Below are 17,700 nucleotides of genomic sequence, written 5' to 3' on the forward strand. Positions count from 1 at the left end.
TAAATAACTGATGCATGTTGTTGTCTGTAAATATGATGATCTGGGTATGGATGAAGTCTGGAATAGTTTAATGTTTAAATCATCATTTACAGATTTGTACGCAGGTTTACTTTAGAAAAAGAGTGTATACACGTTGATTCTGCATATCAAAGCAGCGTATACATCATAAATTTGATTTTGAGATTTGTACGCTGGTTCGCCTTGAGGAAAGTGTGTATGCAGGGAGGTTTGACACATGTAAGTAGTGTATAGCTTATAAAATATGTTTTAGTTCCTTTTGTTTACTATTGCAGTGTTCTAGGTTCTAGCTTGGGTTCTAGACACTGTATTCTGGTAATAGCATTCTGAATCATCAGATTGATGGAGTGATTGATAGATTCGGTTGTGGTTGATTCAAAAGGAGATTGGTTGATGCAAATATATTTTATGATTGATTGATGTAATTGATGGATTCAGTCTAAAAATATATGAAAAGTGGTCCCTGGAAGAAAAGAGAAGGTTGTAGCCTTCTGTAGGCTGGCACTTACGTACTAGTAAACATATCAGCTAGTACAAGAGCTAGGGGGTTGTAGCTCCCTTCAAGTAGAATCTAGAGAAAGAGAGAAGGTTGGAGCCTTCTATAGGTAGAAGCCTGCGTACTGGTATAAGACTGCGCTAGTACAAAAATTGTAAACATAATTCTCTTATTATTAAAAGAAGACAGAGACGATTGCAACAGGTGGCTTTCACCCACATTGGGTTTCCACCTTATATCTTGGTGTTCATATGTGTTACTTATGTGTGATGCTTTATTCTGTTTTTACTACATTTTCTAATGAATTCCTAATATACTGGTTAAATTTCAATGCATGATAATTTGTTTAAATCAAAAGATCTCTACATATACGCTGGTTGCATTAAGTACAATTATGTATACAAGCTAGTTCAATAAGCTTAAGTAGCGTATACAAATCAGTTTGGAAAATTAAATTATTGATCTGATAATACTGATTTAGCCACCCTCTCAGTATTATTTCCAACACAACTAGCCTGGGGAATTAATTTCCTTGACACACTCCAAACAAACTTCCTAAACCACTGCTAGTGCACATAAAGCACGAAAATATGACCTCCAAAGAAATAAAAAGTTTTACCAGAATTACCATTTGATGAGAAACATCCCCACAGATAGAGCAAACCCTCGAAACTTCCATATCCTCATAAGCCAAAATTCGAAGACAGATCATCAAGAAAATCTTGTTCTCCTAATAGAAGTGGGTCAAAGGGAAATTAATTCTCTTAAATATTTGCATGTTATTCCATTAATTAAATAGTCTACTCTTTCCACTCCAAGAAAAAATCTCGATGTCACCCCCTTGGTATCACATTAAGGGACAATTTAAGAATTAGTGTGAATCCATTATAGGCCAAGTTGGCTAGCATTGTCACTAGTGTTGATCAATTGACCACGCATGTAAAACACTTTTTACTCCCCACACTCATCCTCCTCCCATACAAAAGAGAATGCCTTGTACTGCTCCACCACCTTGCAGAGTGATAAATCCGACGAATTGGAGCATGTTGTGTTTTAATGGTGATTTAATTGGCATCACATGTGAGTGTTTCCATTTCGATTTTAAATCCCAAGCCTGGTTTAGAGTGCTCCCCCCTCTCCCACCCATAATTTTGTCTAAGAAAATTCTCTACAAGGGATCTCCCCCTCTCAATTCCATTCAATTATGTGCTCATTAATTTCAAAGTCATCATGGCATCTGCAAGTTTGGGCATTGAAAGGCTTTGTAATAAGCACTTATTGTTGGCATTATGACTCAGGTGTTGTCCTTGATGGAAACTCACTCAGATGAAAGATCACAGTTCAGTAGGATAACAGCATAGAGTTCAAATCAGACTTAACAGGATGAAGAAAGAGAGGTATATGCAGGTTCACCATTGGCCAAGCCACATATACACATAGGTTCACTGTATACAAGTCGTTTATACATACACATGCACTTTCACAGAATACAAGGCATGTATGTCTTGGAAAACTATGTTTTGGTCCAAGGTATTTGGTCCATGGTATTTTAATCCATGGTAGTTTTGGTCCAAGGTATTTGGTCCATGTTATTTTTGTCCATGGTCAAGGTACTGGATCTAAGGTATTTACCCTAGGTATTTGGTCCAAGGTATTGATCCAAAGTGGTTTTGGACCATGGTATTGAGAAAGGCCTAACACTATAAAAGGAGGAGAAGATCATTAGGCCAAAGTACTCAAGAATTGAATATCTGATGAAGAGAAAGATCTAGTGTATAGGTTATTAGGTTATGGTGCATAGTCGGATCTGAACCAAGGATGAACCTTAGTGCTTGATGAAGGATAAGATCTAATGATGGGTCAAGATCTTAATGCTTGAAGTGAAGTATCTTTATATGGTTTGATCATTTGTCTTAATAACTGGCACATGTTGTAGTATGTAAATATGATAATCTGTATATAATTGAAGTCTGGAATTGTTGTAATGTTTAAATCATCATTTACAGATTTGTACGCACGTTAACTGTATAAAAGGCGTGTATACATGCTAGTTCTGCATATCAAAACAACGTATACATCTTAAATTTTATTTGTAGATCTCTACGCAGGTTCGCCTTGAGAAAAGAGCGTATGCATGCAGGTTCGACACATGGAAGTAGTGTATACCTTATAAAATATGTTTTAGCTGCTTTTGTTTGCTATTGCAGTGTTCTGGGTTACAACATTCTAAAAGATCAGATTGAAGGGTTGTCAAAGTGATTGATTGATTCAATTGTGGTTGGTGCAAAGGAGATTGGTTGATGTAGATATATTTGATGATTGAATGATGTTATTGATGGGTCCAATTTGAAAATTTATGAAACATGGTCCTTAGAAGAAAAGATAAGGTTGTAGCCTTTTGTAGGTCGGCACATGCGTACTAGTAATCATATCAGCTAGTACAAGAGCTAGGGGGTTGTAGCTCCCTTCGAGGAGAAGCTGGAGAACGAGAGAAGGTTGTAGCCTTCTATAGGTAGAAGCCTGCGTACTAGTATAAGTCTGCACCAGTACAAAAAATTGTAAAAAGAAGTTTCTTATTATTAAAATGAAGATAGAGACGGTTGCAGCAGGTGGTTTTCACCCATATTGGGTTTCCACCTTATATATGGTGTTCATGTCTGTTTTGTGTGTGTTGATCTGTTTTGTTCTTTTACTACACCTGGTTACTGTTTATATATGGTTTTGATTCACTGATCAAAGTTCAATACATGATGAATTAACTGAATCATAAGTTTACTGGATATACACTAGTTGCTCTAAATGCAGTTGCGTATACACGTGAGTTCTCTTAACTGAAGTAGCGTATGTGAATCTGATTATGGAAATGAAAATTATCAGTTTGATAATACTAATTCACCCCCCCCCCCCCCAAGTATTATTTCCAACAATTGGTATCAGAGCAGGTCCTTCAGAAGAAGCTTGATCGCTTGAAGGAAGATCCATCATCATGAGTAATCAAGAAAGCGGGGGATCCATCAGACCACCAATCTTTGATGGGAGCAACTTTGTTTATTGGAAGGTAAGAACCACAACCTATCTTCAATCTCTTGGAACAAATGTCTGGGAAATCGTGGAAGGAGGATATACATTTCCATCAGTAATTCCTACAGATGCAACAGGTAAAAAGCAATATGAAACCAATGACAAGGCATTCAATACATTATTGAGAAGTCTGTCACAATTAGAGTTTGTCAAGTTTATGCAGTGCAAATCATCCAAAGAAATATGGGACAAAATCGTTCTAAGCTGCGAAGGAGACTCTCAGGTAAAACGTGCTAAACTGCAAACTCTTAGAATTCAATATGAAAATCTCAAGATGCACAATGATGAAAGTGTAGCTAGTTACTTCTTACATATGGATGAGATTGTTAATTCCATGAAGAATCTGGGTTAAGAGATAAAGGAAGTTACCTTAGTTGAAAAAGTTTTAAGATCCTTATTTTCTAAATTTGAATCAAAAGTTTCTACCATAGAAGAAAAGCAAGATCTACTAACTATTACTATGACACAACTTCATGGAATATTAACTGCCTTTGAGATGAGAAAAGGAGGTCCTTTAGATATGATAGAAGCTGCATTTAAAAGCTTCAACAAAGGGAAAATAAGAACTTAATGAATTAGGGCATATTTCTGAAGAAGAAGAGGAAGAAAACTTTGTCAAGAATCTTCAACGGGGTTTCGGTAGATTCAGAGGTAAACTACCTTTCAAATGTTTTGCCTGAGGTAGAGTTGGTCATTATGCTACCAAATGTCTTCATAAAGGTAAATATGATAAAAGGAAGGAAACTACAAAATGGAATAGAAAAAAAAGTGTAAGTAAAAAGAGCTACTATACTCATGAAGGTAGTGATGGTTTACCAAATAGTGATGAAGATGAAAATAGTAATGACTATAGACTTCTAATGGCTTATGAAGATGATGATTTTTTGGATGCTTTAGATGAAGATGACCTTTATGAAGAAACCTCTAAACTCAAAATAAGTTTAGAAGAAAAGAATATGATTATAGATAAATTGACCTGCCAACTTGCTGAAAGAGAAAAGAATAATGAAAAGCTAGAATGTGAAATTGTGGGTCTAAGAAAGGATCTTGAGAAAACAAAAGCTCTCAATCTTAGATTTTCTAAAGGATCAAAAACCTTAATTGAAATTATCAAAGTGCAGCATTCTCCTCTGATAAAGGCAGGTCTTGGATATACTGAAAAAACATCTCAATCATAGAAGTCGTCAACCTCCACTAAAAGCTATCGTGATGCAGCAAAGAGCAGTGAACATTTCAACAATCATCAGCAAAGGAATAGAGAAGATCACTAGGTGAATCAGACTCAATTTACTTCAAGAATGAACAGAAGCCACAATCAACCTCAGGTAAATCGTACTCAATTTTCTCCAAAGAATATCAATCAATAGGATAGTAGGAGGAACTTCAACTACAATCAATAGGTCAATAGATTTGATAATCGCGGGAACTTCTTTAATGGGAAATGTTTCTCATGTCATAATTTTGGACAGAAAGTTGTTCAATGTGTTGCTTACAAAACTATCATGACTAGAGAAGCACAAAATCAAAGGAATGTGACAGGGATCAAGAAAAGTTCCTATAATAACTTTTTTCTTCTTGAAAATGAAATAGAATGCTCAATCTGTAATAAATTTGGCCATGAAGAATCTGAATGCAGGAGTAATTTTCGACAAATAGCTCAAAAAGAGAAAACTCCATTGAATCCCAAAATATGGAGAAAGAAAGAACTGCAAATAGAAATATGTGGTATAACCTTGTATGGAGAAGGGCAAGAAAATCAATGGTACATCAACAGTGGATGCTCAAAACACATGACAAGTGACAAAGAAAAACTTCACTCATACAATGCCTTAGAAAAGTAAATTAAGGTCTCATTTGGAAATGACACTCCTGCTGTCATAAAAGGTAAAGGCTCTGTTCTCTTAAAAGAAAAAGTTAAATTTGGGAATGTTATGTATGTTGATGGTCTAAAGCATAACCTGTTGAGTGTCAGTCAAATGTGTGATCAAGAAAATAAATTAGTATTTCGATCAAATGGATGTGTTGTTAATGAGCTTGATACAGGAGAAATCATGATCAAAGGCATAAGAACTCCAAACAACGTATACATACTCAAGGGAGGACAACAACAGTGATATCTAAGAAAAAATGATGAACATTTGCCATGGCACAGAAGATCGGGGCATCTAATCTTTTCTAGAATAAGAAAAGCATGCAGATTCCAGGATGTTCATGATCTTCCTGATATTAGCATTCCAAAAAATACAATATGAAAATCATGTCAATTCGGTAAGCAAAGCAGATCAGACTTCCCTGAAAATAAAGGATCAGCTAGTAAGCCTCTTGAACTTGTTCATACTGATTTATGTGGACCATCAAGCAAAAAGTCACCTTGTGGAGAAGAAACTTTATATTGTTCATTAATGATTTTTCCCGAATGTGTTGGATAGGAATTCTAAAGCATAAAGATGAGGCATTTGAAAAGTTCAAAGCCTTCAAATCTTTGGTTGAAAATGAATCAAATCGCAAAATCAAATGCCTCAAATCTGATCGAGGAGGGGAATTAACCTCGGATGAATTATTTGACTTTTGTGAAGAACATGGAATAAAAAGGTAATTCTCCACCACAAGGACTCCTCAGCAAAATAGAGTGGTAGAAAGGATGAACAAAATTGTTCAACAAATGGCTCGTGCTATGCTAGATGAATCTGGAACTCCTGTAACCTTCTAGGGTGAAGCTGCAGTCGTTGCCGTCACTATTCTCAACCAAGCAAATGTTCGGGTAAATAGCACTCAAACTCCACATGAACTTTGGTATGGTAAGACTCCTACTGTAAAATACTTCAAAGTTTTTCGAAGCAAATGTTACATCAAAAGGATTGATGAAAAACTTGGTAAGTTTGAACCCAGAGAAGATGAGGGTATTCTCCTTGGCTACTCCTCCCGAAGTAAAGGATATAATTTTATAATAAAATAATTGGGAAAATTATTGAAAGTATTGATGTTGTGGTGGATGAAGCATGCAAAAATCCAAAACAAATAAAAACTGAAGATTGTGGAGAAGATGAGGATTATCCTCCCACATAAAATCACACTAGTTCTGAAGAAGAAACCAATTAAGCACCAGAAGAAGTTGATAACGATAAAAGACAAGACTCCGTCCAGGTATGTTCAGAAAAATCATCTAGAGACTCAAATTTTGGGACAGAATGAGGCAGGTGTGCAGACAAGAAGAACTATTACAGAAGCTTCAAGCTATCTAGCATTTCTATCCTCCACCGAACCTCAAAATGTAAATGAAGCATGCGAAGATGAATGGTGGGTCAAGGCCATGAATGAAGAACTTGAGAAAATTGAAAAGAATAATACTTGGGGATTAGTTCCTAGACCTCATGATAAGAATATCACGGGAACTAAATGGATATTCAAAAACAAGTTGAATGAAAATGGAGAAGTTATTAGAAACAAGGCCAGACTTGTTTGTAAAGGATATTCTCAAGAAGAAGGTATAGATTTTGAAGAAACTTTTGCACCTATTGCTAGACTTGAAGCCATAAGAATGTTTCTTGCTCTGTCTAGTTTTCAGAAATTCAAAGTATACCAAATGGATGTAAAATTTACCTTTCTTAATGGAGACTTAGAAGAAGAAGTCTATATTGAGCAACCAGACGGATTCATTCTTGGAAATGATACAAAACTTGTATGCAAACTCAGAAAGACTATCTATGGTCTAAAACAAGATCCAAGGGCCTGGTATTACTGTCTTGACAAATATCTCCATCAATAAGGTTTTTCAAAGGGATCAACTTATAGCAATCTATATACAAAGATTGACAATAATAAATTGCTAATACTTGTTGTTTATGTTGATGATATCATTTCTGGTAGCAATGAAGAAGCCATGAGTTGGAATTTTGCCTCGATAATGCAGCAAGGATTTGAAATGTCTCTGCTTGGTGAGCTTACATATTTTCTTGGTCTACAAGTTCAACAAGAAAGATGGTATTTTTCTGTCACAAACCAAATATCTCAAACAGATCTCGAAAAAGTATGGCATGGAAGATTCTAAACTAGTATGTACCCCAATGGTAATAGGATGTCGTCTCAGCTCAAATGATGAATCAGCAGTAGTACATCAACCAACTTACAGATCCATGATTGGCAGTTTGCTTTATCTAACAGGTACCCGACCGGACATCATGCATGCAGTAGGAATCGTTGGAAGATTCCAAGCAAATCCAAAGGAATCACACCTTCAGGCAGTTAAAAGGATTTTCAAATATCTTTAAGGAAGACAGAAATTTGGTTTATGGTATCCTAGAGATACAAATCTTACACTTCATCCATATACAGATGCAGATTGGTCAAGAAGCACTGATGACAGAAAAAGCACTAGTGGTGGTTCATTCTATATGGTTTCCAGATTAGTGTCTTGGTTCAACAAGAAACAAAGTTCAATTGCATTATCTACAGCTGAAGCAAAATATGTGGTTGTTGCATCGTGCTGCACACAACTACTTTGGATGATGCAAACATTGCAAGATATTCAGATCACATGTACTCCACCCATCTCCACTCTATGTGATAATACAAGTGCCTTAGGTTTCTTGTTGATCAACGTTTCAAACCAGAAACGATGGTTCATCTTCAGGATGTGAAAGATTATTGAAAGACTGGTCTTATTTTTCAGTTTAATATATAGATGTATGAGATGCATTGCCGACAGATACTAGGATTTATTAAATTATTATTAAATTATTCTTCTTCTTTTTTAATTTGATTATTCTATTATGTTTTGTTATTTTAATTTTATTTAGGATATTAAGGGTTAAAATTATTATCGAACTATTATTTTAGTTACATTTATTTTAATTATTTGTTTTAATTATTTATTAAGGTTAGTACATATTTCCCTATTCTAATTGTTTTAATTTTATTTATTTTAGTTATTTATTAAAGCAAAGATATTAGGATTTATTAAATTATTCTTTTTTTTTCTTTTTCTTTTTTTAATTTGATTATTCTATTATGTTTTTTTATTTTAATTTTATTCAGGATATTAAGGGTTAATATTATTATCGAATTATTATTTTAGTTATATTTATTTTAATTATTTGTTGTAATTATTTATTAAGGTTAGTACATATTGCCCTATTCTAATTATTTTAATTATATTTATTTTACTTATTTATTAAAGCTAAGATATTAGGATTTATTAAATTATTCTTTTTTTTTCTTTAAGAATAATTTTATAATAATTTAGTAAATCCTAATATCTGTCGGCAATGCATCTCATACATCTATATATTAAATTGAAAAATAAGACTAGTCTTTCAATAATCTTTCACATCGTGAAGATGAACCATCGTTGCTGGTTCGAAATGTTGATCAACAAGAAACCTAATGTGATGAATCTCGAAGATAATATACACAATCATGAAGCTCGGAGAAACTTGAAAGACAAAATACAAGTGCCATCAGTATTTCAAATAATCATGTCATGCATTCCAAGACCAAGCACATACCTATCAAATATCATTTTCTACGTGAACAAGTACTTGAACGAAAGGTCAAATTGGAGTATGTTCCCTCCAAAGAATAGGTTGCTAACATATTCACCAAACCACTGCCCAGAGAAACATTTAAATATCTCAGACAGAAGCTAGGAGTAGTTTCTGCATCATCCTACTATTAAATCCTATCTGTTTCAAAGAAAGGTTGGTATATGCAAGTTTCATGAAGCATAGTCGCGTACATACGTTGGTTTCTATGGATACAGTCGTGTATATGTTGGTTTGAGGAAAAGCAATGGGCCATACTTAGGAATAAAGGGGTCTGATATGGTTCAGTGAATTATCTGCTTTGCTTGATAATGGTTACAGTCTATGGATGACATGTGGAAATATGATTGGTTGTTGATAACTTGATGTATACGTGATTGATGATGGTACCTTGATTATATGAAATGATCAGATCTGATCATCTAGCATGGGTTCAGGGGGAGCATATGCTTCTAATAATGCATCGTTGGCATTATCTTAGAAGATCTTGGTACAGATTCACACAGTTGTTTTTTATTCAGGTGGAACAGGTTCAGAGGGAGAACATGGTTGCTGGTCTGGATGCTGATTGACAAATGTTGCTGATGATAGTTGTTGATGACTATCATGGTCTTGTTTAATATATTTTGTCTCTGTTATATATGTAATCTACATTTTTAATGAAAAGGTCATGAAACGACCTAATTTGTTACCCCACTATGCATGGGATGGATGATGTAATATGTATAAACAATTAGTATATCCCCACTTGGTTGGGTGGATGAGTCAAACTTGGTATATCGCCACTTGGTTGGGAGATGGATGTATGTATAAGTCATTGGCGATAGGAAGGCCATTTATGATATATGTATAGAGTCTTGTTCTTCTTTTAGAACATCTCTTTGCAAAACTTGCTTCTATTCACGGGGGCATGGACTCGATCATGGACCTCAATCAACACAATTCAGTATATAAGAGAATTCAGCATGTATTCAGGGGGAGCATAACCCTTTTCCCTTGATGACAAAGGGGGAGAGTGACTTGAGGTTGCCATCAAATCTAAGGGGGGAGATTGTTGGCATTATGACTCAGGTGCTTTCCTTGATGGCAACTCACTCAGATGACAGATTACAGTTCAGCAGGATAACAGCACAGAGTTCAGATCAGACTTCACAGGATGAAGAAGGAGAGGCATATGCAGGTTCATCATTGGCCAAGCCACGTATACACGTGGGTTCACTGTATACAAGTCGCGTATACGTAAACAAGCACTTTCACAGAATGCAAGGCACGTATATCTTGGAAAACTAAGTTTTGGTCCAAGGTATTTGGTCCATGGTATTTTGATCGATGGTATTGGTCCAAGGTATTGGATGTGAGGCATTGACCCTAGGTATTTTGTCCAAGGTATTGATCCGAAGTTGTTTTGGACCATGGTATTGAGAAATGCCTAACACTATAAAAGGAGGAGAAGATCATTAGACTAAAGTACTCAAGAATTGAATATCTGATGAAGAGCAAGATCTAGTGTATAGGTTATTGGGTTATGGTGCATAGTTGGATCTGAACCAAGGATGAACCTTAGCGCTTGATGAAGGATAAGATCTAATGATGGGTCAAGATCTTAAGGCTTGAAGTGAAGTATCTTTATATGGTTTGATCATTTGTCTGAATAACTGGCGCATGTTGTAGTCTGTAAATATGATGATCTAGGTGTAACTAAAGTCCAAAATTGTTGTAATGTTTAAATAATCATTTATAGATATATACACAGGTTCACTTTAGAAAAAGCACGTATACATGTTAGTTCTGCATATCAAAATAGCGTATACATCTTAAATTTTATTTTCAGATCTTTACGTAGGTTCGCCTTGAGAAAAGAGCATATTCACGTAGGTTCAACACATGGAAGTATTGTATACCTTATAAAATATGTTTTAGCTACTTATGTTTGCTGTTGCAGTGTTCTGGGTTCTGGCTTGGGTTCTGGTTACTATATTCTGGTTACAGCATTCTGAAAGATCAGATTGAAGGGTTGTCAAAGTGATTGATTGACTCAATTGTGGTTGGTGCAAAGGAGATTGGTTGATACAGATATATTTGATGATTGAATGATGTTATTGGTGGATCCAGTCTGAAAATTTATGAAACGTGGTCCTTGGAAGAAAAGAGAAGGTTGTAGCTTTCTATAGGTCAGCACCTACATACTAGTAATCATATCAGCTAGTACAAGAGCTAGGGGGTTGTAGCTCCCTTCCAGGAGAAGCTTGAGAATAAGAGAAGGTTGTAGCCTTTTGCAGGTAGAAGCCTGCGTACTAGAATAAATCTGCAACAGTACAAAAAATTGTAAAAAGAAGTTTCTTATTATTAAAAAGAAGATAGAGACGATAGCAGCAGGTGGTTTTCACCCACATTGGGTTTCCACCTTATATCTGGTGTTCATGTGTGTTTTATGTGTGATGATCTGTTCTATTCTTTTACTGCACCTGGTTACCATTTATATATGGTTCTGATGCACTAATTAAAGTTCAATACATGATGAATTAACTGAATCATAAGTTTACTCGATATACGCTAGTTGCTCTAAACACAGTTGCGTGTACAGGTGATTTCTATTAATTGAAGTAGAATCTATGAATCTGATTATGAAAATGAAAAATTATTAGCTTGATAATACTGATTCACCCCCCCCTTTTCAGTATTATTTCCAGCACTTATGATTTCTACTATTCTCAGACATTAGTGGGTCGAGGAAATGGCTTCTCTAGCCTGACAACTTGTTCAATTGGAAAAATTTAATTTTCGGAACCCATCTTGTGCAAAAACTTTGGCAATGATAGAGCTTAGGGTAGTCTTTGCATCTTGGATTTAAACTATATTGGGTATCCCTTTTAGGTTTATCTCAATTTCTCATGCTTGTTTATGTATGGCCCCTTCTTCCTATAGAAGTGAATTTCTTTGTTCTTTTCGTCTTTTCTTAATTCAGGTCGCTCCAGAACCTCCTATGGCCATCTTCGTTGTTCTAGGTTATCATCTCCTTTACTCCCCACTCTATTGTAAAAGTTAGTATACGCTCCACATCTACAGGTGCCTTCTTCTCCCCCTCCATCAATCTCAAATGTATTTTGATTAATCACCCATCCTTTGGTGTTTCACCATCTATCACTTCTTCCTCGGATTCCCTAGTTCCCATTGGCATCTCGCGAAACCCCTACGAAATCCACTTCTTATACAACTTGATACTATCCTCTCCAACCTCTTGGATCCCCCCCCCCCCCCCCCCACAACTATATCGTCAATCATTTCTACAATTCTTATCATTTCACCCACCACTAGAAGTTCCAAATCTTGTAATGTGTGGAACAAGCATATGGAGGCCCTGCAGATGAATAATTTGAATAGAAAATGGAAAATTCATCAACATACGAATCTTATCACTATCATCATTGAATAAATATACTCTCAAAATAAAACTCTCCTGCCATAATGATGAGTTGGACACTCTACAAAGACAACTAATATATCTAAAGTACAATGTCCAAGCCTTGAGGAAACACAACATTGTTAGATCTGCTTCAAGCTGACACTATAGCAATCTGAAATTTGACTTAAGTAGACCCCTAGAGGAAATTATCTTCTTGCTTCTCTAATGGGACCTTTCCATAAATTTTCCCTTTTGTTATAACAATTTTGTAGAATATATGCATGTTAATCAAATATCACAGTATTTTCTTTCGATACTTTTTTGACCTATTCAGTAGCTCCTCAGTAAAGGATCCTTGGGAAATGATGCAATGTAATGAATTCCCCATGTATTTACTACAATCGGGAGAAGATTTAATATAATCACTATTCGTTTATGTTAAAAAAGCAATGGGGAATTTATTATTTTTGTACTATGAAAGTATGTGTTACCTTCTATAAATTAGGTTATGATCCGAACATGACAAACACTTAGAAAACTCGGTATAAATGGAAATTTCTTATTTACAAATTTAGGAAGAAAAATATTTAATATGTTATACAAAACAAATTCACTCACAACATCATCATTTGTGTTGATTAGATCTCAAATATAGAAATTGGTTTGTAACATTAAGCATATACCCATGAAAATTGAAATGCATGGTATTTTCAACACATGGATCACAATGAGAGAACATCTTGCATGATAATCTCTTCTATGCCAAAATTTTGATATTAAACATTGTGGAAATGAAAGTTACTTTGATATTAGTTAGTTGCTTAATATAGGTGAAGAGTATATATTTTTGTTCCCTCAAATCCATTCAAAATTAGGATGAACTACATCCATTAACACCCTACAAATATGTTAGAGAGAATGATATTAGAAAAGTGGCCTTAGTGTAGCACCAACACTCCAAATATTTTCTTGAGAAGGTGATGGGGGTTGGATAGGTAGTAGTGAGTCATGTTCACATCCTCTTGTATTATTCGTAAAATTACAAATGGAAATAATAAGGGCAAGTGTGATTTTTCTAGAATGAAATTATTTCTTTGATATTGATGCAAAATTGTTTTGAAGAGGACAAAAACAATATCCCAATTGTTTCCAAATGTTAATATATGCCTCAATTGTTTTGCAAGAATTCTACAATTTGTTAAGATCCTTGATGGAAACTACATTGGAAATTTTTTTGAAGGACATTACAACTTTAGCATGGAAGGTCAAACCACACGGTGATGATTAAGAATCAACCTATGTACCAAATAATTAAGTGATGAATCAGTTAATTTTTACAAGAATACCATGAATTATAGTTAAAAAAAAACAGGTTGGTCGATATCATCAAAATAAAAAGGTCTATATATGTAAAAACCTATTTGTGTGATTGGATTTCAAGGGTTTCATTTTGTAAGGTGGCTAATGTTTGAAACTAGCAGTAGTTAGGAGGAGACACCAAAACATACAACTATGTTAATAGTTGGTGTGGCCCATGCCAGGTGATATCCTCAAGTGATTTTGATGGCTTAGATTCCCCTAGATCACAAATTCTTATACCATAGGCTAGTTTGACAAATCACAAACAAATATTGGATTTGTTAGTTATTACCTCAGCTTTATGTGCCTTTTGAAGGTACCAGTTGCATTTGCTACTATAGTCATGTGTGATTCCTAGCAGGGTTTACTGTGAGGTAAGTAACCAAATTTTATGGAGAGGAATTTTAGGAGGTGAAGGAAATCATTATTGATCATCATTTTTTGGCATGTTTTAGGTTTGTTCTACAATTCCCCAAGCTCATTTATAATATTATTTGGTTTGAAAATTTATATTAACTAGTGATTGGAGAGGTGTATGAGTGGAAGGACAATATGTTAATCTATATCAAAGACATTGTTGAGTTGGAATAAGATGTGTTGTATGATAATATTAAAAAATAGATTGTTAAAAAATGGCATAATCCAAATGTTTCCCTCCATGCCTTATCATATGTCTTACACCAAACTATTACTCTACATAATTGATGACCCAACTAATAGTTGGGGATGGGGCTAAGAGAAAATCTCACACAAATTGAGAGGTTCATAGTGTTTATATGGTTACATTCAACACATTGTTGTGTGATGGGATTGAGTGTGATCAAGTATGAAAAAATTTCAACTTCTACATTAGTGGTCATGGAGTCTTTAGTTATATTCATGCAATCAAATATTGAGATAGGATGAATCTTATAGAATGGTGGACCATGTATCAGGGTTCAGCCACATATCATTGCATAAATTGGTGGTACAGTTGCTTTCAAAGGTTCTGAACACTTTATATTAAGAGGCATTGGAGCACCTACATCTTCACCCAAAATGTCAAGAGTAACAACCTTTTTAGCTTTAGTAGAATGGTGTGCTTATGTGCATTATAACTTGAGGTTATTGTTCAATTATTGTGAGGCAACAAAATGATAGAAAATATAGGGCTCAGGGAAGAAATCAAGAGAATGATAATTTGGAGGATGGGGCCATATATTTAAAGTATTTTAATACTAAAATTTTTAGACACACCAATCTCGTCACTCCTAGGGGATGAATTTCCTCGACACACTCCAGAAAAACTTTCCAAACCACTGCTAGTGAATATAAAGCATGAAAATATGACCTCCAAGAAATAAAAACTTCTACCAGAATTACCATTTGATTACTAGCATCCCCACAGATAGAGGAAACCATCAAAACTTCTAAGAATTGAAAACAGAACCTAGATTATAAAATTAAGACACCCTACCTCTCACTAAGCTAGAAAATATAAGGAAATGTCTAGCAAGCCAACCTTCATGCACCAAACCCTAAGATGCAATTCCACCTCACATACTCTTTGTGGTGAATCTATACTAAAGCCTATGATTTTATGGTCCCAAACTTGCTTCCTATAAACTTGTGTTCCTTCCAATATGTCACCTCTAATACGAGAGATGGCTCCTCATGTCCCAACTTCCTGTTTCTCAATAAAGTGGTCCTCCCATAGCTTGACCCACTTCTCTAGAGAAATAGACTTACCTCCATAGACCCCATATCCCATATCACTCTAAGACATGTTGAGCTCAAAATAAACCAACGCAATAAACACCAACATGTAACCTTCCTCCACAAACATCATTTCACAAAGAATTTAATTCCATGCCACAAAGGACTACATGACAGCAAGGTGCCTTGCCACCCTTTTTATTTGATAAGAGGTTTGGTGGGGTGGCGAAGAGCCATAACGATCCCAATATTATCTATGTCCATCACCCCCAACGAGGATGATAATAATAATTTAAAATAAGGTTATAATTTAGTTATTTTTTAAGAAAAATTTTAGTATGGGTAATTTGAGATGTATCATGGGATAAATGTTTTGATGCTTATCATGGATTGATGTGTATCAGCATTTATCAACCATTTGATTTATATGGTTGTGCTATTTAGTCCCTAATATGAGACCAAAAAGTGCATTCCTTCCCAATCATTATCTTCCTCTCTTGTAGACTCAACATGCGGGCCAATGTTTAGGTGGAAAATGAGATAAAACATCATTATACAACAACACCCATAACAATAGCTACAACCTCAAACATATCAATTAAAACACATTATATGTAACATTTATTAGTAATGGTTTTTCATCTTCTAGGTGTGGCGAGAGTAAGGGGGTTATCTTTTGCTCCAGAGAAAATCTAGAAATATAATATGTTTCGAGTATGGGATCAATATCAAATAACCAAGTAGAAGCATATGCACTACTTTAATAATTTACATTAGCAAAAGGCCACAAAATCTATTCTTTAATAATCATGGTAGACTCCAAGCTTCTCATTTATCATCTAGTTGTTGGTTTTTTTCCTAATGATAACAGGTTGAGGAATATCTTGAAAAATGATCAAAGTTATTTTACCCCTATTCCTTTCTATCAAAGCATTTCATGTCCTTCATAGGTTAAATGGTAAACAAATGGATTAATTTAAATATTGGTGAATTAAAGGAAATTAGGAAAGTCTCTTTATGCCCAATCCCATGACCTTACTCTCATGAACTCGTGTAGGAAAAGGCCCCTTGTCATCTAGGTCCAAAGGTGTCAAAAGGACATTTGAAATGTTGCCTCAATCCATCCTTCGATTCATGAAATGGTTTTCATACAATGTCTTTTGGGTAATTTGAAATTTCATCTCCCTATGTTAATTGATTTTGGCATGAAGTCTTGAACATAGTAGGTAGTAATGGAGGTGCATCAAATTGGAGAAATCATGCCATGTTCTATCTTTTCCACATAATGGATTGATTCTATGTATGGTATTTGATTGGTTTTCAAACATGGTTTCATTAAATGGAAGGATGTAAGCCACCTCCTCTCATTCATATTCCTTCAATCAAGCTCATGCCTGCCCATGCTAGAACTCTATTCGGATGAAAAGGATCTTAATAGTTTTCAAATAAGGAAATATCATAATAGATGATTCTAATTGTAAATGAGAATAATACGAATTCAAGGCATGCAACCCCTAGAGCATGCTCTCCTTGTAGCATGGATATTTTAATTTGTGTCAATTTAAATAATAGTATGTGTCAACATGGATTCACTACGTCATGTTGCATGATAATATGGGTGTCCTCCAGGGTTGTTGGATTCATTCCAAATTAATCCTTATTGTGACAAGCAATTCAGGATCATTTTGTTGGTGGGGAAGGCATGATATTTTTTTGTATAGGACAACTGATACTGAAAGTGAATTCCTTCCATTTTTGGATTTGTTGTCATTTGTGGGTTCAGCGTACTCAGAATTTCATAGGTCAAGAAGTTTCCTCTTGTAGTCTTAAAGATAAAAAATTTCCTAGTGTTAAGTTTATCCCTACCTTTCATTGCATTATTCTTTGAGCTTATCTTGTTAGTACTTTGGTGGAACTTAGCATGTTTGTATAATATTTAGTCATGGCTTAGAAAAATTGTTCAGGGATTTAGCATGCCCTTTAGTTGATGTCTCTGATATAGAGTTTGATTTTTCCCTCTCTAGCAAATGTAACAGAAGTTGTCTAGGTATGTCTTTATAATGCATTCTTCATGTTCCTTTTATTGATCCTTATATTTCTTTCTATGT

This window comes from Pinus tabuliformis, chromosome 3_1, assembly GCF_031772625.1.
Source record: "Pinus tabuliformis cultivar Carrire ecotype Pingquan chromosome 3_1, CPIR1, whole genome shotgun sequence".
NCBI classification, from domain to species: domain Eukaryota; kingdom Viridiplantae; phylum Streptophyta; class Pinopsida; order Pinales; family Pinaceae; genus Pinus; species Pinus tabuliformis.